Raw genomic sequence first — 19,586 nt, forward strand, 5'->3', positions numbered from 1 at the left:
TTTTTATTTATGTATTTCATGATTTTTCAGTTATTTGAATGAATGAAAGCATTTATTTCGGATACAAATAATCCATATTATGTCCAATAATCCATTTACTATTGGTCTAAGTGAATTTTATTATTCTCTTTGATCTTAGTTCGTCGAATTTATAGTCATATTCTCCACGCGTCATTGAAATAAATAATTAAATATTAATCTTACTTTAAAATTATGAACCCGACTCATCAAATTGCTACATAAAAAGGACAACTTTTAACAAGCAAATCTACATCGCAGCTAAACGCCGAACAAATCCCTTTGTGCCATATCAATCAAAAATACTTCCGCTAATTTACAATGGTAATTAAGTCAATCTCCCGTTAAAGCCCCTTTCTTAGCGACTCGCCTTGTCTCGGGCATAAAACGCGCGAAAACCTAATGCCATTTCACGGCAGAGTAAACCTTTCTCTTAGAGTTAACGTCTGTTTAAACTCGGCTTAACTTAATCGATCGAGAAGGCCCTTAATTATGGCTTTATCCAGCAGCAATGAGGATCGAAGCCGGATTTAAGTTTAGTTGAATTAGCACGAGTTTACCGAGAATCTTCCCAGCTTTGGATCGATCCTTCAACGACTTAGGCTTCTCCGTCGTTATTAATGAGGGCTAACGCGTACGAATTCGCCGCTAGGGGCGCTAGTGTAGATGGTGGTCTTTTCCATAGTTCGAAATGTCAAATGTCACTTGTCACTTCAATGACTGACAGCTGTTCTTTAGTCTTTTGGACCACCATCAACAGAGGCGCCAACTGGTGAGCAAAAAAACGATAGCCCTCATTACTAAATTATAATCAACCAATTATTTTGACAATAGGGAGTATTTGTAAATGTTGGAGGATGGAGAGACTTGATATGGATGAGATAAAAACTTTAACTTCACTTTCTTACTGCATTTATTATTCATAATTGAAAATTCTTACATTTTTGATGTGATCGCTAAGAATGGCGGCTAGGAAGAGAGAGAACAGTGTTGCCACACGCAGGAGGCGATTCAAGCTATAAAGTAGGTTCTACACCACTGGACATTTACTTAGGTGTGTTTCACACATAAACTGGGGGGGGAGGGCGCAAATGCCTATTTGAGACAAACAATATTGCTTAGTACACTGTAAATGAATAATGAAAGAAAACTATGGCTTAAACATGAACCAGTAATTAACAATAATACTATTGAATCTAAAATATGCAAATATAATATTTCTTCAATTATACTGCAAAATTCTGCCGCCAGTGCAGTACTAGCACCTATCGAAAACCATAGAGTAACTTATACATACTGTACCTTAAACAGTTTTACAATGCATGTGCTCGAAAAGTGCGTTTCCTACGGAGCCATATCATGCGGAAAGTTCTACTTTTCCGCACTAGTGCTTTTTGTTTTCAACTTTTTTTTACAGTACATATTGTGCTACTTTCTCGCACTAGTGCATATGTCGAAAGTTTAAAGGGCCATATGTACTGTAAAACGTTGTACGATACACGTGCGAATAGGTAATTTGCAACTCGTGTCGATTTAAAACACTCCTTTTAATGATTAAACTTATTTGCCATGATATGTGTATTTATTTACTCGCACAATGCATAGTAAAACATTGTATGATATACGTGCGTAAAGATGATTTCCGCACTTGTTGCATAAATAGCTATTTTGACTAGTTTTCACTATGACGTTGATGCATCAAGTCTGTAAACCGATGGCCTACCGCGAAACGCGTAAATCGAAATTTCGTTGTCTGCCTCTCTATCGATCGAATATGCAAGAGTGATACAGGCGGAAAACGAACTTTCGATTTTCGTGTTTCGCGGTAGGCCCTGTGATTGTGTGACGCCCTCTACGCGTTCGCGTAATATTCCCTATTTTTATTTGAAAGCAATTTATGCTAGATAAGAACACTAAGGTCCACTTGCACCATTCCACTAACCCGGGGTTAACCGGTTAAACCTGGACTTACCATGGTTACCAATACAATTTGACACTAGGTTAACGGTTTAACTGCTTAACCCCGGGTTAGTGGGATGGTGCAGGTGGGCCTAAGAGTAAATAATGATTATTATTCACAACGACGGGACTTAATCGCGTAAAATAAGTTATAAATTTACCTCCGACGTTTCGAGGACGGCGTTGTCCCCGTGGTCTCGGAGAAGACCACGGGGACAACGCCGTCCTAATCCGTCGTAATGCGTAAAAATCGTGAAAGTTTAAATCAGTGCCAATAATGATTGATTGATGAGTGTCAATAATGATTGTTGTTGAAGCATTTCTTTTAACTATTCTTCTTCTTAGTCGTATACTCGTCGATACTCTTGTCAGAGAAGTCATAGTCATTGAGATTGTTGCATTATTACGATGGTGTTATTTAATTTTGACCCAAAACTTATTGTTTTCGAAATTCTAAATATTTGTCCGAATTTCACTTGACAGTTCAAATTTCATGTTCATTCATATTCCTCGCGTTGTCCCGGCATTTTGCCACGGCTCATGGGAGCCAGGGGTCCGCTTGGCAACTAATCCCAAGAATTGGCGTAGGCACTAGTTTTAACGAAAGCGACTACCATCTGACCTTCCAACCCAGAGGGGAAACTAGGCCTTGTTGAGATTAGTCCGGTTTCCTCACGATGTTTTCCTTCACCGAAAAGCGACTGGTAAATAACAAATGATATTTCGTACATAAGTTCCGAAAAACTTATTGGTACGAGCCGGGGTTTGAACCCGCGACCTCCGGATTGCAAGTCGCACGCTCTTACCGCTAGGCCACCAGCGCTCAAATTTCATGATCAATTAGTGTAAATATATTACGGTATCAATTAGTGTCCGCAGAATTGAGATACATGGAAGGCAGACGGATCGTCTGTCTATGTGAATTAGAGCAACCAGTCTGTCTGCGTTCACCTGCAGGGATATTAATATTTATCATCAATGCATATTAAACCTGAGACGTTCATTCAATTAGATATAAACTAGGTATGTGAGACACACTGACAGTAAATTTACTTACTTGGTTTACTTGGTACATGACGAAGATAATCCGACCAATTTAGCGTAATGGATAAGTGACCTGAAAAGCTAAAGGTTTCCTTTGGACCACGTATGCCAGCAACGGATTTTTATGGCCAAGTTCTTCCTGGTCTAAACTCGTTAATTATAAATAAATCAGGGGACATCTTACACAGATCAACCTAGCCCCAAACTAAGCAAAGCTTGTACTATGGCTGCTAGGCGACGATAATAACTACATACTTATATACATAGAAAACACCCATGACTTAGGAACAAATATTTGTGTTCATCACATAAATAAATGCCCTTTTTTCTTATTTCTTAGCCCTTCATTGCTGGCGACAAAACTGCACATCATCAGTTTTCTTCGCATCATTTTCTTGGTTTGTTGTTCAGCGTGTCCTGTGACACAAAGGCCTCTTCCAGCTTCTTCCATTCCTCTCTGTCGTTGGCTTTTTTAGGCCATTCTGTTCCTCCAATTTTATTGATGTCGTCTTTCCATCTTTTAAATTGGCCGCCTTGCTTCCTTTGTCCATCTCGTGGGAGCCATTCTTCAAATAAATGCCCTTACCGAGATTCGAACCCAGGACCATCGGCTTGACAGGCAAGGTCACTACCCACTAGGCCAGACCGATCGTCATTGGTGAAGGTAGATGTACAATGGAACCTCGTGAAAGTCAACTGCTGCATGCTGCCCCATAGGCAGATTGAGGGACGCCCGAGGACGGTGGCCACCCACAGACGCAAAAAATATCGTAAATGCCTAAAATTATTTTCCGCGTGTTTGCTGCGTAACCTTTCACTGTTATTTCGAATTCTGCTGATAATGTTTGTTTAAGACAAAGAATCCCGTTGAAAGTGTGACTTGCGTTTTACGCGGCGCCCGCTGGGACCACAAACCCTAATTATGTCTCAAACAATGCCCCGAGTTATTTTTATCCATTTTGTGCTCAATCATAATTACCCGGGTTCCTCTGGGAGGCATTGTTTCGGAAAATCATCAGACCCTTCCAGTCGTTACGTTTTATTAACGCTTCGCAGAACCTTAGCGTTAACAAATCGAGAGTATTTTGAGGTAGGTTTATCTTGCTGTTGAAGTTTGGGCTGCTATCAATAAAGACGATCTACATTGCATATCAAAACCATGAAAAGGACAATTTAAGTGTGTCATATGAACGTATCACATATTTTTGTAACTTTCAGTAGTACCTATATTAATCTTTGTCGTTGATTATTACAATAAAATTTACGATATAGATTGTTCGATTAGAGATATCTAAGTTTAATGTTTATAAATTTACTGACGTCAAAATTACTAACAAGAGTAAAACTGAACAAGTTTGGGAACAAATCAAATTATTTTATTAAATATTTTGATTTGTGTTTTTTTAAGTAGTCACACTACTATATATAAATTAAAAACTGTAATAGATGTCATATATTAAAGAAACAGTGACGAAGCCCTTTATGACATCTATTACAGTTTTTAAGAGTAAAACTGTCAAAACAAAACAACTAATTTATGTAAGACTAGTTTCTGCCCGCGACTTCGTCTGCGTGGGATGATGATTGATAAAAACTGTCCTTCCTCGGGTCTAAACTATCTCCATGCCAAATTTTATTTAAATCGGTTCAGCGGTTTAAGCGTGAAGAGGTAACAGACAAACAGTACTTTCGCATTTATAATATTAGTACGGATAGTACAGTACGGGTAGTGGCATTAAGTCCGCCTGTTGTACACTTTTTATGTGCAATAAAGTTTAAATAAATAGTACCTAATGCTCTTGCGCCGTCAAGTTTTCAGGTATACAATGTAAGTATAAGTTTAATTAAGTAAGAAGAAGTATGTATGAACAAAAAAAAGATTGAGTAGTGCTTTCATAAAAAAAATATCTTAAAAAAACCGGCCAAGTGCGAGTCGGACTCGCGCACCGAGGGTTCCGTACTTTTTAGTATTTGTTGTTATAGCGGCAACAGAAATACATCATCTGTGAAAATTTCAACTGTCTAGCTATCACGGTTCATGAGATACAGCCTGGTGACAGACAGACGAACAGCGGAGTCTTAGTAATAGGGCCCCGTTTTTAGCCTTTGGGTACGGAACCCTAAAAATGACTGGTTATTATATACTTTAACACTATGAGTGTCTACCAATAAAACAATTAAAAAAAACAGCGGCTCTGTGAACTGTAGACACTGGCGACCACCCTACTTACTTACTTCCGTTGGCGCTACAACCCTTTGTGGGTCTTGGCCTCCTCCACAATCTTCCTCCAGTTGTCGCGGTGCCTGGCGACCTTCTTCCAGTTGGTAAACTTTCCCATCTTCCTTAGATCTTCCTCTACACAATCCATCCAACGCTTCTTAGGCCTGTTATGCGGTATTTTTTGTTGCGGCGTCCACCTTGTCATTACTTTTGCTGCCCTCTTGTCCGGCATCCTTTCAAGGTGACCCGCCCATCTCAGCCGCTGCGACTTACAGAACCTGACGATGTTCTCGTGCTCTATGAGTAAATCCATAGAGTAACTTATACTAGAGCGGTACTGTCATAATAAATTTTGTAACCCCAGTAAATTCACTGCCATCTGTCGACACACTTTAAAACTAAAAATTAAGATTTATAAAATACGATAAAATGTATTTAAATATGGATAAATGATTTTTTTATTTGCATTCATTATTTTTATATGATTTTGACCCATGTTCTTTCACTGGTATGCGTTAAAATTATAAATAACAGACGAAACAGTCAACGCCCTCTATACGAGTGTAGGCCAAAACTAGTGGAGCCATCTGATCGAAAATCAAATTTTCGTGATTTTCGAGGCACGTTTTTTCCTTAGACTGTATCCATCTATTACGGAGTTATATCTATCTTTGGTAAATCCAACTCGTGGTTCATGCGTTGACGGTAGATATCATCCCAGGTAGCAAAATGACGTCAAATGACGTCAGCGACGTCATAATGACGTAATAATGCCGTCATTTTACGTCATTTTGCTACCTGGGATGTCACGGTAGATGGCGACCACCAAGGGTCCGCTATTTTAATAAAATCCAAAAACTGAAAAAGACAATAATTCCATGTAATATTTTATACGACCTGCTCAAAAAAATTCAAGATAAGAAATGCGACCTGTAAAGAACAGTAACCGACGGACATAATACGAAAGCATTTTTGCCCAAGTTGAGACGAGGACAAAAAACTTCGTTTATTTATCATGTCGAAACCAAAAAAGTAATAAATGAATCGTACGAAGGTAAATAAGTAAGTTACACAATGAAAGGCTTTGAAATCAAACAGTGCCTCAATAAAAGCGTGCAATTACTGGCGGGCGTCTACACTGCCCTATAACTGAACAGTCGTAACTGCAATCAAGCATCATGCTACATTCGCTTTTTTCTCTTTTTCGCGATATAGCTCTGTGAGGCTAACAATACCGTGAGGGGAAGCTTTATAATTTTTTAATTAATCTCGCCGAAAATATCAGTCACCCCAGCGGCTAGTGGAAAATGCAATTAAAATTGATAAAGTTTTTCATAAACAACCCACTATACCGGGCAGGCAAATACGAGTCTTAACAATCAGTAAAATAAAATTGTAAAGGTTGATTTTACACATACTGTCCTTACACTGTCTCATTGTTGATGTATTTTCCATTGTCTGCTATAAAAAAACAGCAAACTGTTCATATTTTGAAAGTATTTTAGTGGTTTTTTTTACGATTTATTATTTTATACCCAGTAGATATCTGGTTTTTTAGGGTTCCGTACCCAAAGGGTAAAGACGAGACCCTATTACTAAGACTTCACTGTCCGTCCGTCCGTTCCTCTGTCAAGCGGGCTTAGCACGGTAGCATTTTTGTCGCCTGTCACCATGCCTGTCACGTTCTAACAAGTATGTAAGTGCGAAAGTGACAGGCATAGTGACAGGTGATAAGAATGCAACCATGCTGACACCGCAGGCCTCATGAACCGTAATAGAACAGTTGAAATTTTCACAAATGATGTATTTCTGTTGCCGCTATAACAACAAATACTAAAAACAGAATAAAATAAATATATAAGTGGGGCTCCCATACAACAAACGCAATATTTTGCCGTTTTTTGCCTTCGTGCGCGAGTCCGACTCGCACTTGGCCGGTTTTTTTATTTTTAATCAACCTCAACTCATGCTAAGGGAAGGTCGATTTTACAACATTGTCCGTATACTGTCTCATTATTATCATAATTCGTATTTATATTGTGGTAGGTGTAGAGAGTGGGCAATAGAGAGTACTCTCTCCAGGCGGGTGTTATGCCTGGGGACCGAAGTCCACTGAGAGTTAGTCAGAAGGAGTATATATATAGTAAGTGACATTTGAAACTTCGTAAGCGCGATGTAGGTTTCTAGCTAATTGCGTTCTAGCTCCCTAACGCCATCTGTTAGATGACGTCGACAGTGGCAGCTAGTGGGGACGCCACAATACTATTGTCTGCTATAATAAAAACAGCAAACTGCTCATATTTTCAACCTATATAATGGTGATTTTATTGACGATTTATTATTTTATACCCAGACATCCAAACCAGCAGTTACAGAGTGCAAATAAAACTACAAAAACACAATAGCACTCATTAATAACTGTTATCATTCATTAGTGGAAACTGTGTGGCTTGTGAATGTGTTATCTGAGTTTCTATGTGTGTTGTTTTCGGCTGTTTCCCAAAGGTTTAAATAAATAAATTAGTGACCGCCTGAATTAAAAAAGGTCGTTGACCTGTTAAGTAACCCTAGCATAACGTACTCATTGTATCGGAAACGTTGCTTCTCATGTTTGCGGATTTGGAAAATTGTCACGAGGCATCCATTAGGGAAACCCGTACGAAAACAGCCCCAGTTATTTGTTAATTGTTACACGTGTCTAAACTGTTTGCTTTATGCTCGATTTCCAAGATTTAATTGGGATTGTATCGGGGTAAAAACCTTTTTGGTTAAATAAGACATCGTCCAGTGGAGGGTTCATTTGGCGAGTAAATCTTATACCTTTAAACGTGCAATTCTTGTATATATCTATCTATATATTTTTATATTTCGGGGATCTCGGAAACAGCTCTAACAATTTTGACGAAATTTGCTATTTGGGGGTTTTCGGGGGCGAAAAATCGATCTAGCTAGGTCTTATGTCTGGGAAAACGCACATTTTAATATGTTTTCCGAGCACAGCTCGGTCTCCCAGATATTGTAAATTAAAGCGATGCAAATGAATCCCTCCTATACTCGAGGTAGCTTAAAATTCAATGTGTTGTTTCGCCTATTTCGTGAAGACTTATCCTTTGTTATTTTTGAAAGGTTTTTATGATCGGTTGAGCCATTAATAGAAGACCGCTTCGCCATACAAATGGAGTCCCCATTTTCCTCTCTGGATATTGACATTATGAAAACTATTGTTACGTTACTATTTGAGAGTATCATTTCGTTCCATTTGGAGTTGAAACTCTAGGTCCATGGGGTCCCAGCGCGCATAAGTTGTTTGCAGAAATCGCGAAGCGTCTGGTTGACGTAACTGGTGACCGAAGAGCTGGCGGCTTTCTCGCACAACGTATCAGCATTGCGATACAGCGGGGAAATGCCGCCAGCATCCTTGGTACAATGCCTCAAGGGCCTATTTTAGATTTAAGCTAGTTATTAATTTCGTTTACGTAGTACCACTGTACAATAATTAAATAGTATAAAAGATAGATCCATTAAAATTAAATTGAGTAAGCATTTGATAATTGTTACGTGTTACACATTTTGATATATACGTATTAACCATAGCTTAACTTAACTTGACTTAACCCTTCGTTTGACTTTTTTCGATTTGGTAATAATACATATAATTCAGTAAAGGACCGAAAAAAAACCATACAAATTGTTAAATGCTCCTTACTGTGAATAAGGAAAAAAACGAACAAAGGGGCATAGCTATGGTTAATTTACATTGTGTAAAAATATTTTCTATAGGTAATGTTTATATCCAGAAAGGAAAATGGGGACTCCATTTGTATGAAAAGGCGTTTTCGCACCGTCGTCCCCTATCGTCTTAATGAGATTTTAGTTTTTTTTAAAAGAATTATTGTATTAAAACGACTTATGTACCGCGAAAATACGTCATTTTGCTTTTTTAACTTTTTGTAGGTATTCTATGAAGGTACGGAACCCTCTAAGGCCTCTATTATGCGTGATCCTACACGCACTTGGCCGGTTTTTACTACCAATCCAATCCATTTGTGTGCACAATCAAAGGGATCGTGCGGCGTATCACTCAATACTGTCTCAATCTCATTTCACTTTTCCATTTCGGTTCAAAATTAAACTCTATATCATACTAACCAGGGCACTTTTTACTATAACTGTTTTTACTGACATACGAGCTACAAGGAATTACTTGTGGATATTTGATAAAATTTTATCACGCGGACAATGGGTGGTAGGAATTAGCGGTTATTAGCCCTTACTGGTTTAAATCGAACGCATTAATTTTATGTAATTGATTTAATGCCTCTTTCTTTGTTGTCATTTTAATGCATTCGGTAAAATGACGTTCGAATTTTGAAATTGTTGAATGAATTTGGGATAACTTTTACCGAGGTTTTACTTTTAGCATAATATATCTTCATTAGTCTTAATAATATGCTTCATGCAGTAGAAGGTTTTATTCCGTAGCCAAAATGTTAAAAACGGAACCCTTACAGTTTCATCATGTCTGTCCGTCCGTCTGTCTGTAAGGCGTATATGAAATTTGATAAAGAAAACTGGCAGTGAAATTTGATACCTAATAAAAATAGAAATATGAATAGAACCTCATCGAATCACCCAACTTACATATGTTTCTGAAGTGTGTGATTGTATGTTTGTGTTAGAAGGTATTTTTTTATTTGTAGGGTTTTTTTTATGTACACTTTTAGAGTAAGGTGACGAAGCCTGTTGCAGATTTTACCGCTGTATTATGACGTACCTAGTAGCCTGTAGCTGATTGTGAGTTTGTGTTCACCTGACGAAGCCTGCGTTTTATATACATATTATAACTTACACTAACAACATTTTAAAAGGTTATATTATGGTGTACATAACATTGACTAATAGCATCGCAGTGAGATCAAACTTTACCTAAAACTACAATTAAATCTAAAATCTCTGCGTTGCGGATATAACATTATGGTCTTATTATATAAAACTATGGTTTGTCAAAGGACTGTCTCATTTCAAACATAGACAGAGAGAATCAGACTATCTTTGTCTTACACTAGTACTAGCGCCCAAAAGAAAAGGATGAGTAGGTATAGTTTTTTTTTTGTTCTTATTTACCGACAATTTGGTTTGACCAACTACATTTATGTTTTTGTGAAGTTTTAATTTGGCTTACATGTTTGACCCGAACAAACTTATTAAAAACAAACGTAAGTTAAATAAAAGTTTGTAAAAACAAGGACTTTCTAGTAGGTAAGTATTATTAAACATTCGCTTGCATAAACATGCACTCGACAAATACGTTTTTGATCTAATTTTAGCACGTCAAATGTACTCGTACATTCGGCAATGAGGCCCCCATGTTTCAAGTCAGGACGATAGTTACCTACGGTACGGTAATTGCCAGCAATTGGTCGGGTCAACACAGACTTTGGGGTAAATCCTTTTAAATTGCGAGCACAGTCACGGTGAAAAGTACTATTTTATCTACCGATGCCATAGGTTGTCTGAAATTGCTTTTTAGTAATATATCCGCCGCTGTTGCCTATATTCTGTGATATTTAATTGTTAATTTTATTTTATTTGTGCCTTAAGGATGACTCACGTTAGACCGGGCCGTGACCGGGCCGGAGCTTCCGGCGCTTCGTTTTCTATGGAAAGCATCACGTGATCACCTGTCATGTCATAGAAAAGTAAGCGCCGGAAGCTCCGGCCCGGTCACGGTCCGGTCTAACGTGAGTCATCCTTTATTTGTAAACGATCATTTACTTCCTTACCTACTCTACTTGTTTCATACGTAATATTTCAGTGGAAACAACCCACATAAAAATGTTAGGTTATATGTATAATATGATAATGAAGACACTTTCCTCACTCCAGGGAGTGAAACAAAGTAGCTTTTTAATTTAGTGAAGGCCATGAACTGCAACTTCATACTTTGATAATTTTTTTCTCTGAATTATTCTGTGTAATTCGAAATACATTTAAACCTTTAATATGTTCTCACTACTGAGGTGGAAAATTATGTGTGCATCACGAGAGCAAAGTTATTTTACATCTCGTGTTTTTGAGTCCCTCGCTACGCTCAAGATTCTAACATAGAATCTTTCGCTTTCTCGGGACTCAAAGTAAACACTCGCAAGAAAAACCAGCTTTCCTCTCTTGTTGCACAAATAACTATTGTCTTTATCCTTAAACAAATCTTATAATACCAAATCATATTGTTAGTGTAACACTAAAAATAAATTATATTTCAACACACAAAGACAGAATGAAACACGCGTGTCTAAAATTATAACAGCAGTCTTATTTACAAAGGCTGAAAAGCCTCGGGTTTATCTTTACCCTTTAATTGTTGGCAGGAGTACTATCTGGAGGTTGCGATTGCGGCCATAAAATGTAACAGCTCTTTTGTGGTACGCCTCGAGAACCGTTACGAGTGAAACTTGTCGCCTGTAAAACGGATATTAATTTAATGCAGTTTACGTAGCGCCGACTAGACATTTTGTGGGCAATCTTACAGGCCTATTCGAACGTACACTGACATCAGAATGATATCTGAATTATGTCATTTAGTTATCGTGCAATTCGCTCGTACTTGTCCATGCATGTATTCTCTATAATTTCAGGGTTCAGGGAAATTCAGGGTTCTAGCTTAAACTAACACAAAATTACAGAACGTTGAAAATGGCCTGAGTGGCTTCGAGAAAAAGATGGTACGGCCATGCCTCTCTGTGGTGCTCGAACTGGCGGGGGCACTGCCGTGCCCCCAGATAACTATTGAAAATAAAGACTTACTAAAATCGAGTCACACCATGATATCTTACACCACCAATGTTTCAAAATATCGTACTTTTTATGTTTTCCTGTTATGTTCCCAGCTCACAGCCTAGTTTGAATAATTTAGTTTGGTACAAATTTCCACGTCCGCAACCCCGAGCGGATATTGGGGTAAGAAGTGGTTTTGATTTGTGATTGAAACGTGGACCAATAAAACATATATTCTCCAAGTATTTATATTCCAAATATCTACCAGTCCATAAATAAATATGAATTTAATTAGAAAATTGGTTTTACGCTTGTTTTTGAAGTAAATTAAGTAGGTAGATAGGTACCTACTCAGTTTTTCATAACGAACGTAGGTCACATTAAAGTCCTAAACGCATTTGTTGACAGAGTAGACTGCCCACTGATGAGGCGTTGGAGTCAAGTCAATAACACGAACCCAACGCATCATCCAAATAAATAGTATTAAGTAGTTTTAGAATAAAATCGAATAGAATAAAATTTTATTCGTAAGCACAAACAAACGAGACATGACAATAATATATTTATACATTATTATAGTACTACTACTACTCACTAGTTTGGGGTTTAATATTGTTTTACATATTACAAAAGGGCCAAGTACAGCTGTGTCGGCCAAGAATATCTTTTTACCCCTTTTGGTGTGGAAACACTCGGCCCGTGGGGTCCCGGTGCCCTGAAATTTTTCGGAGCATTATCAAAGAGGCTGGTGGAAGTGACTGGGGACCGTAGGGCTGGCAGCTTCCTCGCACAGCGCATTAGTATTGCAATTCAGCGGGGTAATGCTGCCAGCATCTACGGCACCTTACCGAGGGGTGAATTTTTATTTTAGTTAAGGTTTAGGATAGGTAGTATATTTTAGTTACGTTTAGTTTATAAGTTTTGTTACTATAATATTTTTATTTAATTTGTTCCAATAAAATTTATTGTACACTAGTCACTAACATAGATATAGGTAGCTAAATAATATTTTTGTACTAACACTACATGGCATTTGTGCCTGAAATAAATAATTTCAATTTCAATAAAGTGAATGTGACCAGTACTAAGAAGAGACCTTGCCGAGTCTAATATACCTATACATTTAATATACCTTGTAGGTATACCTAATAAGTGGAAAAATCAAATAAATTAATTATGAATTACTTACTTATATGTACATTTCACTCAGAACATTATTTTATTCATTTATCATAAAAAACGCGCAAAAACATAGGCATTGTTTAATTGTCTAAAAACGCTAATCAAATACAGAATATCGATAACATCATGCACTTAGGTATTATACAACACCAAAGATAGATATAACTCCGTAATAGATGGATACAGTCTAAGGAAAAAACGTGCCTCGAAAATCAAGAAAATTTGATTCTCGTTCAGAGGGCGCTACTAGCTTTGGCCAACTGTCGTATAGATAGCGTTGACGGTTTCGTTTGTTATTTAACAATTTTACGCATATCAGTGAAAGAACATGGGTCAAAATCATAAAAATAATTAATGCAAATAAAAAAAATCATTTATCCATATCTAAATACATTTTATTTTATTTTTAAAAATATCTATTTTTAGTTTTAAAGTGTGTCGACAGATGGCAGTGAATTTACTGGGGTTACAAATTTTACTATGACAGTACCGCTCTAGTATAAGTTACTCTATGTACAACACGAAACATATAAACGCCCAGCACTTGGCTGAATAAAAATGGCAAAATACGTCAAATTGTTGGAAATTTGGCGTCGCTTTTCCATGAGCAAACAACCTTGCACAAACTTAAGCAGAGTCAATATTGCAAACAGCTTCAACACAAATTAAAACTTTAAATGCAACGGACAAGGTTGCATTTCCGAGCATAGCTTCAAGCAAAATACGAGTAAATGGAAGTTAATTTGAGCTCTTCCGCGTGCGTTGTTTCGCTCACAATCCGGCTGTCAACACTCTTTTGTGTACAATGCACTATTGTTCCCATGCCACCTGAAATTGGAAATTCAGATTGACAAACACACTTTGAAATGATGTTTTATACTTTCTCGGAAAAATATTTTTATTCATTTGAATTATTCCTTTTTCCAAGGGGGGATCAAGGTAGATTGAGTGGAATGGGACGTTTAAAGTCGAATTAATTTATTCATCCCATAATATGCATACGAATCTTTACAATAGTTATTGTTAAATAGGAACGAAAAGTTGAGCGATCAACCAATGAATAAATATCGTAAAGGCAAGGACTTATTCAATTACCGAACGTCACTGGGTGTATATACCTATATAGGTACAAGTAACTTCCATGCTTCCACGCTGACAACACCGATTGTCGTATGTGTGGCGAAGAGGAAGAGACAATAGAACACCTTATGTGTGAATGTCACGCCCTCGCCAGACAAAGAATGAAGGACTTTGGAACAGGCTACCTGGTACCAAAGGAATTCAAAAAGCTACCCATAAGGTCCATCATCCGGCATATGGAGATGGTGGGGAAGGCTCTTGAGTAGCGGACGGATCTTTCCTAGGGGGTAACTGCACAAAAGATCCCTATGGGTCGAAGTGTATCCGTAAGGGCCCCCGAAACTATAAGATAAGATAACTTCCATGAAACCCACTTAGGTGTATTTCTTATGTTATAGGTACCTATATCTATAGGTACATATAGGTATACTAGTATCTACTATTTTCTTTTTTTTTTTGTCGGCAAATTATAAGGCGTTTTTATCTTTAGCTAACCTTTTCAAAAAATCCGGAATATCCCTCACAAATCCCTGTAAATTAATGTAAGTCCATAATAATCACTGAAACATATGTGTCGTTTTCAAGTAGAAGGTACCACATTGTCGCTTGCCATAACAGGAACTCTGACAGGTTATTTGTATAAAGATATAAGCAAATTTCGTCCTTATGTTAAGCGACAATGTGGTACCTTTTGCTTGAGAATGTAACATATGTAAGCATAACGAGAACATAGGCCATTAGTCTTCAGCCGCAAAAACACACAGTCGGCAAAAACAAACGCGGGAATCGCCTCTGAGCGCCGATAATTTGTCCGGTACATACCTCGTCCCGTTCAAAGAGTAAAATCAGTAGCGGCATGTAGCAATGTCTTCGAAAAAAAAAGAATAATTTATTTTTTTCGTCTTAACTTTTGGAAATCAATTAAAATCAAATTATAATGCAAACGGATATTATGTGACATTATCTGTAACAACTGACTAGATATAGATACATAATTATAATACATACATACGTTCGGATGATTAACGTAAATTAATGGCGTTTTGATTTGGTTTGAATCCTATTAAAACTTCTGTATTATACCTGGGTGAATCAACGTGTTCTTGTCACTCATTGTCATGGTTACGGTCGCCTGGGTCACTTTAAAATATTTAAATGCTGGTTTCATGGCATTTTAATTGACTAAACATGTATTTTTGTGGTAGCTATTGTCGCCTGGTTGACGGGACAGAATAAAAAGAAGAAATTTTTGATTTACTCATCTAATAATAAACCCATACCCATAACATATATATGTAAATATTCAGTGACAGTCTTACACAGATCGCCCTGACCTATAGTATCGTCGCCTAGTACTACGGGTACTAAGCGACGATACTATCTACGACGACGACGTATTTATCTATCTAAGTATGTATATAATAATTTATATTCTGATGTTTGACATGTAATATTTTAAGAATATTATGAATAAATGAGTATGAGTATGAGTATACTTAGATAGATAAATACATAGGTACGTTAATACATAGATGACATCCATAACTCAGGAACATATTTGTGATAAACACAATAATCCATTCCTTTACCGGGAATCCCGGTCCGGGATTCGACTCCGACCTCCCTGCTTCGTATATTTTCAAGCACATGTGAACAAATGTATTCGTTGTTTTTTTTTTTTTGGGAACACTACTCGGTATATATAGTCTAAAACGTAAAAATCATTTGAGAAGATGCAGACTATACACGGTGGCTTAAAAAATAAGTGCATTCCCGCTACCTGGGAGGTTTTGGGATTATACTGAGCAACTTTTATTATGGGAGTATAACCCCAAAACCTCCCTGGCAACGGGAATGCACTTATTTTTTAGCCACCGTGTATACTTCGGTTTACATATGAAAAAATATTATTCGTGTATAGTTATTGTACCTTCTGGTTGATTCCTCTTTGCCACGTCGCGTGAGAACAATCCACATCGGTGCCGTCCCGTTGCGCTAACGTCTTCTTTAAGGGGGATGAAATATCTAAGCGTAGCACACTTAATGACGCTCATTTATTTCTCCGAATCTCGCACTGAGCACTGAGCAGTTGAGCACCGTAATTATTGCGTTTGTTCGAGAGTTATTCCTATCGCTCATCGACGATCAGAATGCGTAAGGTGTCGTCCTAATACAACGCGACTATTTTTTTTTATACTACGTCGGTGGCAAACAAGCATAAGGCCCGCCTGATGTTAAGCAGTCTCCATAGCCTATGTACGCCTGCAACTCCAGAGGAGTTACATGCGCGTTGCCGACCCTAACACTCCTCTCCCTCAAGCTCTGGCAACCTTACTCACCGGCAGGAACACAACACTATTAGTAGGGTCTAGTGTTATTTGGCTGCGGTATTCTGTAAGGTGGAGGTACCTCCCCAGTTGGGCTCTGCTCTAGATCTGGAATGACATCCGCTGTCCTGTGCCCTACCACACAAAGCGAGATGTCATTGACAGTGCCCATACCTCTCTTTTGGACGTAGTTTAAGGACATACCCGGGTCCTATACGCGGTTATTGCAAATTCGCGCGAATTTAACTTGTGCGAACTTGCGATTGTCAATTAAGAGAGTTCAATATGTTTAGTCGCGCGTTCGCACGAGTAAAATTTGTGGGAACTTGCGATAATCGCGTTGTATTAGGACGTCCCCATGCGGTCTGCGATAAGGGCCTACCGTAAATATCAGAAAATTTATAATTATTAGGTATCTGTCTCTATCGTTCTTGCTTATTCGAGCGACAGAGATGCAGATAACGGTTTTTGATTCTTCCATATTGGCGGTAGCTGTTTTGGCTAGCTATTTATGTCACTCACAAAATTTGTAGGTAAAATTCTTTTTTTTATGTAAATAGGAAGCAAACGAGCAGACTAGCCGCGTGATGTAAAGCAGTCATCGCCGCCCTTGGACATAAGCAACATCAGAGGAGCCACTTATGCGTTGCCAACCTTTGAGAACCCTAAATACCTGCATCTTAAAGAACGCCATGTCATAGAGCAAGGGAATTAAAGGGAAACACCTCGGAAGGTAGCTCATTCCACAACTTGCACGTTCTGGGTAAAAACGAGCGAAATGCCCGCTTGTTCTTGGTTTGCCACTTGTCAAGAAAGTGAGGATGAGCTTTGTAAACAAATTCAATGTATAAACTACAATTTTGTGTTACCTACCTCCCTCTTAAAGTCACTCTTATACTAGTTCCGTTCAGTCAGGCGACCTTAGCTCTACACGCGATATGAATACAGCTCAGGAGGTTATTAAGTTTTGCTACGGTTAAAATGAGAAATGGCTACGTTTATTCTGAGCCCACGTTATAGCTTTGAAGGGTTGAAAATTTAATTTCAGTGGCGATATTATGTTATTAATTTAATTGGACAATGTGATAGCATTGAAATGAATGGGGTATTGTAATTTTACTATTTGATTGATGGTGGTCAATTTACAGTTGAGTAAGAATATTTAATTAAATTAGCTGTTGTAAGTAGGTATATATTCCCATTTTTGTAAGTATAAGTATGTAGGTACATTGTATGGGCGTTTTAGAGAACCAAAAAGATCATAATATTTTAATGTTTTAAATTGTTTCCCGAGAGCAAATGATTCGTGCATTAAAAAATACAGTAAAAATAATATATTTTCACTATAGTTATGCCTATAATTTTTTGAAGAATCCCTCTCGATTTCTTCAGGTTAGGGTATCTCGAAAAGCCGTCATGGAAAAATCGGTACATAAGAAAACACAGGTATATCTCGACGACTGATTTATTTGTGGGCTCAAACAACAACGAAGATACAATAAATACAAGACACAACGAAGATACAATGAACACAAAATAGTAAATACTCATGACTCAGGAACACATAGTCACATATTGGTTATCACACAAATAAATGCCCTTGCCGGGATTTGACCACCAACTATGCCAGAAGGTCGAAATACCCGCGATGTTGATGTACTACGTCACTTCCGAGCCTTTATCAGATCAAGATTAAGAGACAAATCGCTCCTGTAACTAATCGCCAGTGATAATCCTTATCGATGGAGACAGATCTATCGAGAGTGCGAAAACTCATTTTATATCATAGTCTCCTAATGGCAGTGCCAATAGGAGATTGGCACGGACTTTACTATTTAATTTCATTATTTTCAATGTTGTAGGTTATAGGTTTTCGCGGGCTTGGTTTCCGCAACTCGACGTCATATATTGCGCCTATTTTGCGTGATGGGTTGACGGCACTACTCTTGCCAACCCAACTCTTCCAACCTAGCAGACCCTTGATGTTGCCGACGACTTCTGGGAGAGACCCCGGCGAACCGAGGTATTGTGCCCGATATTCTGCCACCCCTGGATGACGTGGGCGGCTGTTTCTGCTGCCTCCATGCATGCCCTGCAAAGGGGGCTATCTGTAACACGCATGGTTAGTAAGTGCTTGTTTAGTAGGGCGTGGCCAGTTATGGCTTCAGTTAGTAGCCGTTATGTTACACAATATAACATGTGAAAAGATAATGCAACGAATTTGGATCTTCATTTAATATGATATGCCGACTTAAAGTTGTACGTCAGGGAATGTATGTTGTTGTATTGTACGTATCATCAGGGAATGGAGCGGAGAAATATGCAGAGCTGACTGCCAACCTTTACTAGTTTGAGAGGCACTAAAGAGAGAATCCACGTTGCTCGACGGTCCTGGTGATATCTCGAGGTTGCAGCTTGCAGCAACATCAAGCGAAGTCGAACATATTCGTGCAACTTTCGTACCTACCTTCTTACGAGGTTTAAATCCCAGAGATTATAATGATTTCAACTGTACCTATTCGAACCAAACAAAAGTCATTAGTCTGTTGTTTATATTTCTTTGGATTTGTCATATGTAAAGACATGATTTTTTTTTAAACGATTGCATCGCAATCTGCTTTAAGCTTTGCTTTTCTAACCACGGACTATCTACATAGGGTTTACTTTTATGTCGCAGAAAATTGTATAGCAAATTATCACTTCCCAAACTATTTTTCCCATAGTTGAATTGGCAGTAGTAGTATAGTCTCTGGCTTAACACATTTGGACATATCAATAAATAAATCAAATTGCTTATGAAAACACCCAAATCACCATACATGTGCCTTTAAAAATTGAGGAGTTCCCTCAATTCCTCAGGGATCCCATAATCAGATCAGAACCAGATTAATATGGGACCAACTTGGAAGTAGCTCCTTTCGAACAAAAAAAGAATTACTCAAATCGGACCACGGGTCTCGGAATAATCGGTGGACATACAT

This window comes from Cydia strobilella, chromosome 5 (assembly GCF_947568885.1).
Source record: "Cydia strobilella chromosome 5, ilCydStro3.1, whole genome shotgun sequence".
Classification (NCBI taxonomy): domain Eukaryota; kingdom Metazoa; phylum Arthropoda; class Insecta; order Lepidoptera; family Tortricidae; genus Cydia; species Cydia strobilella.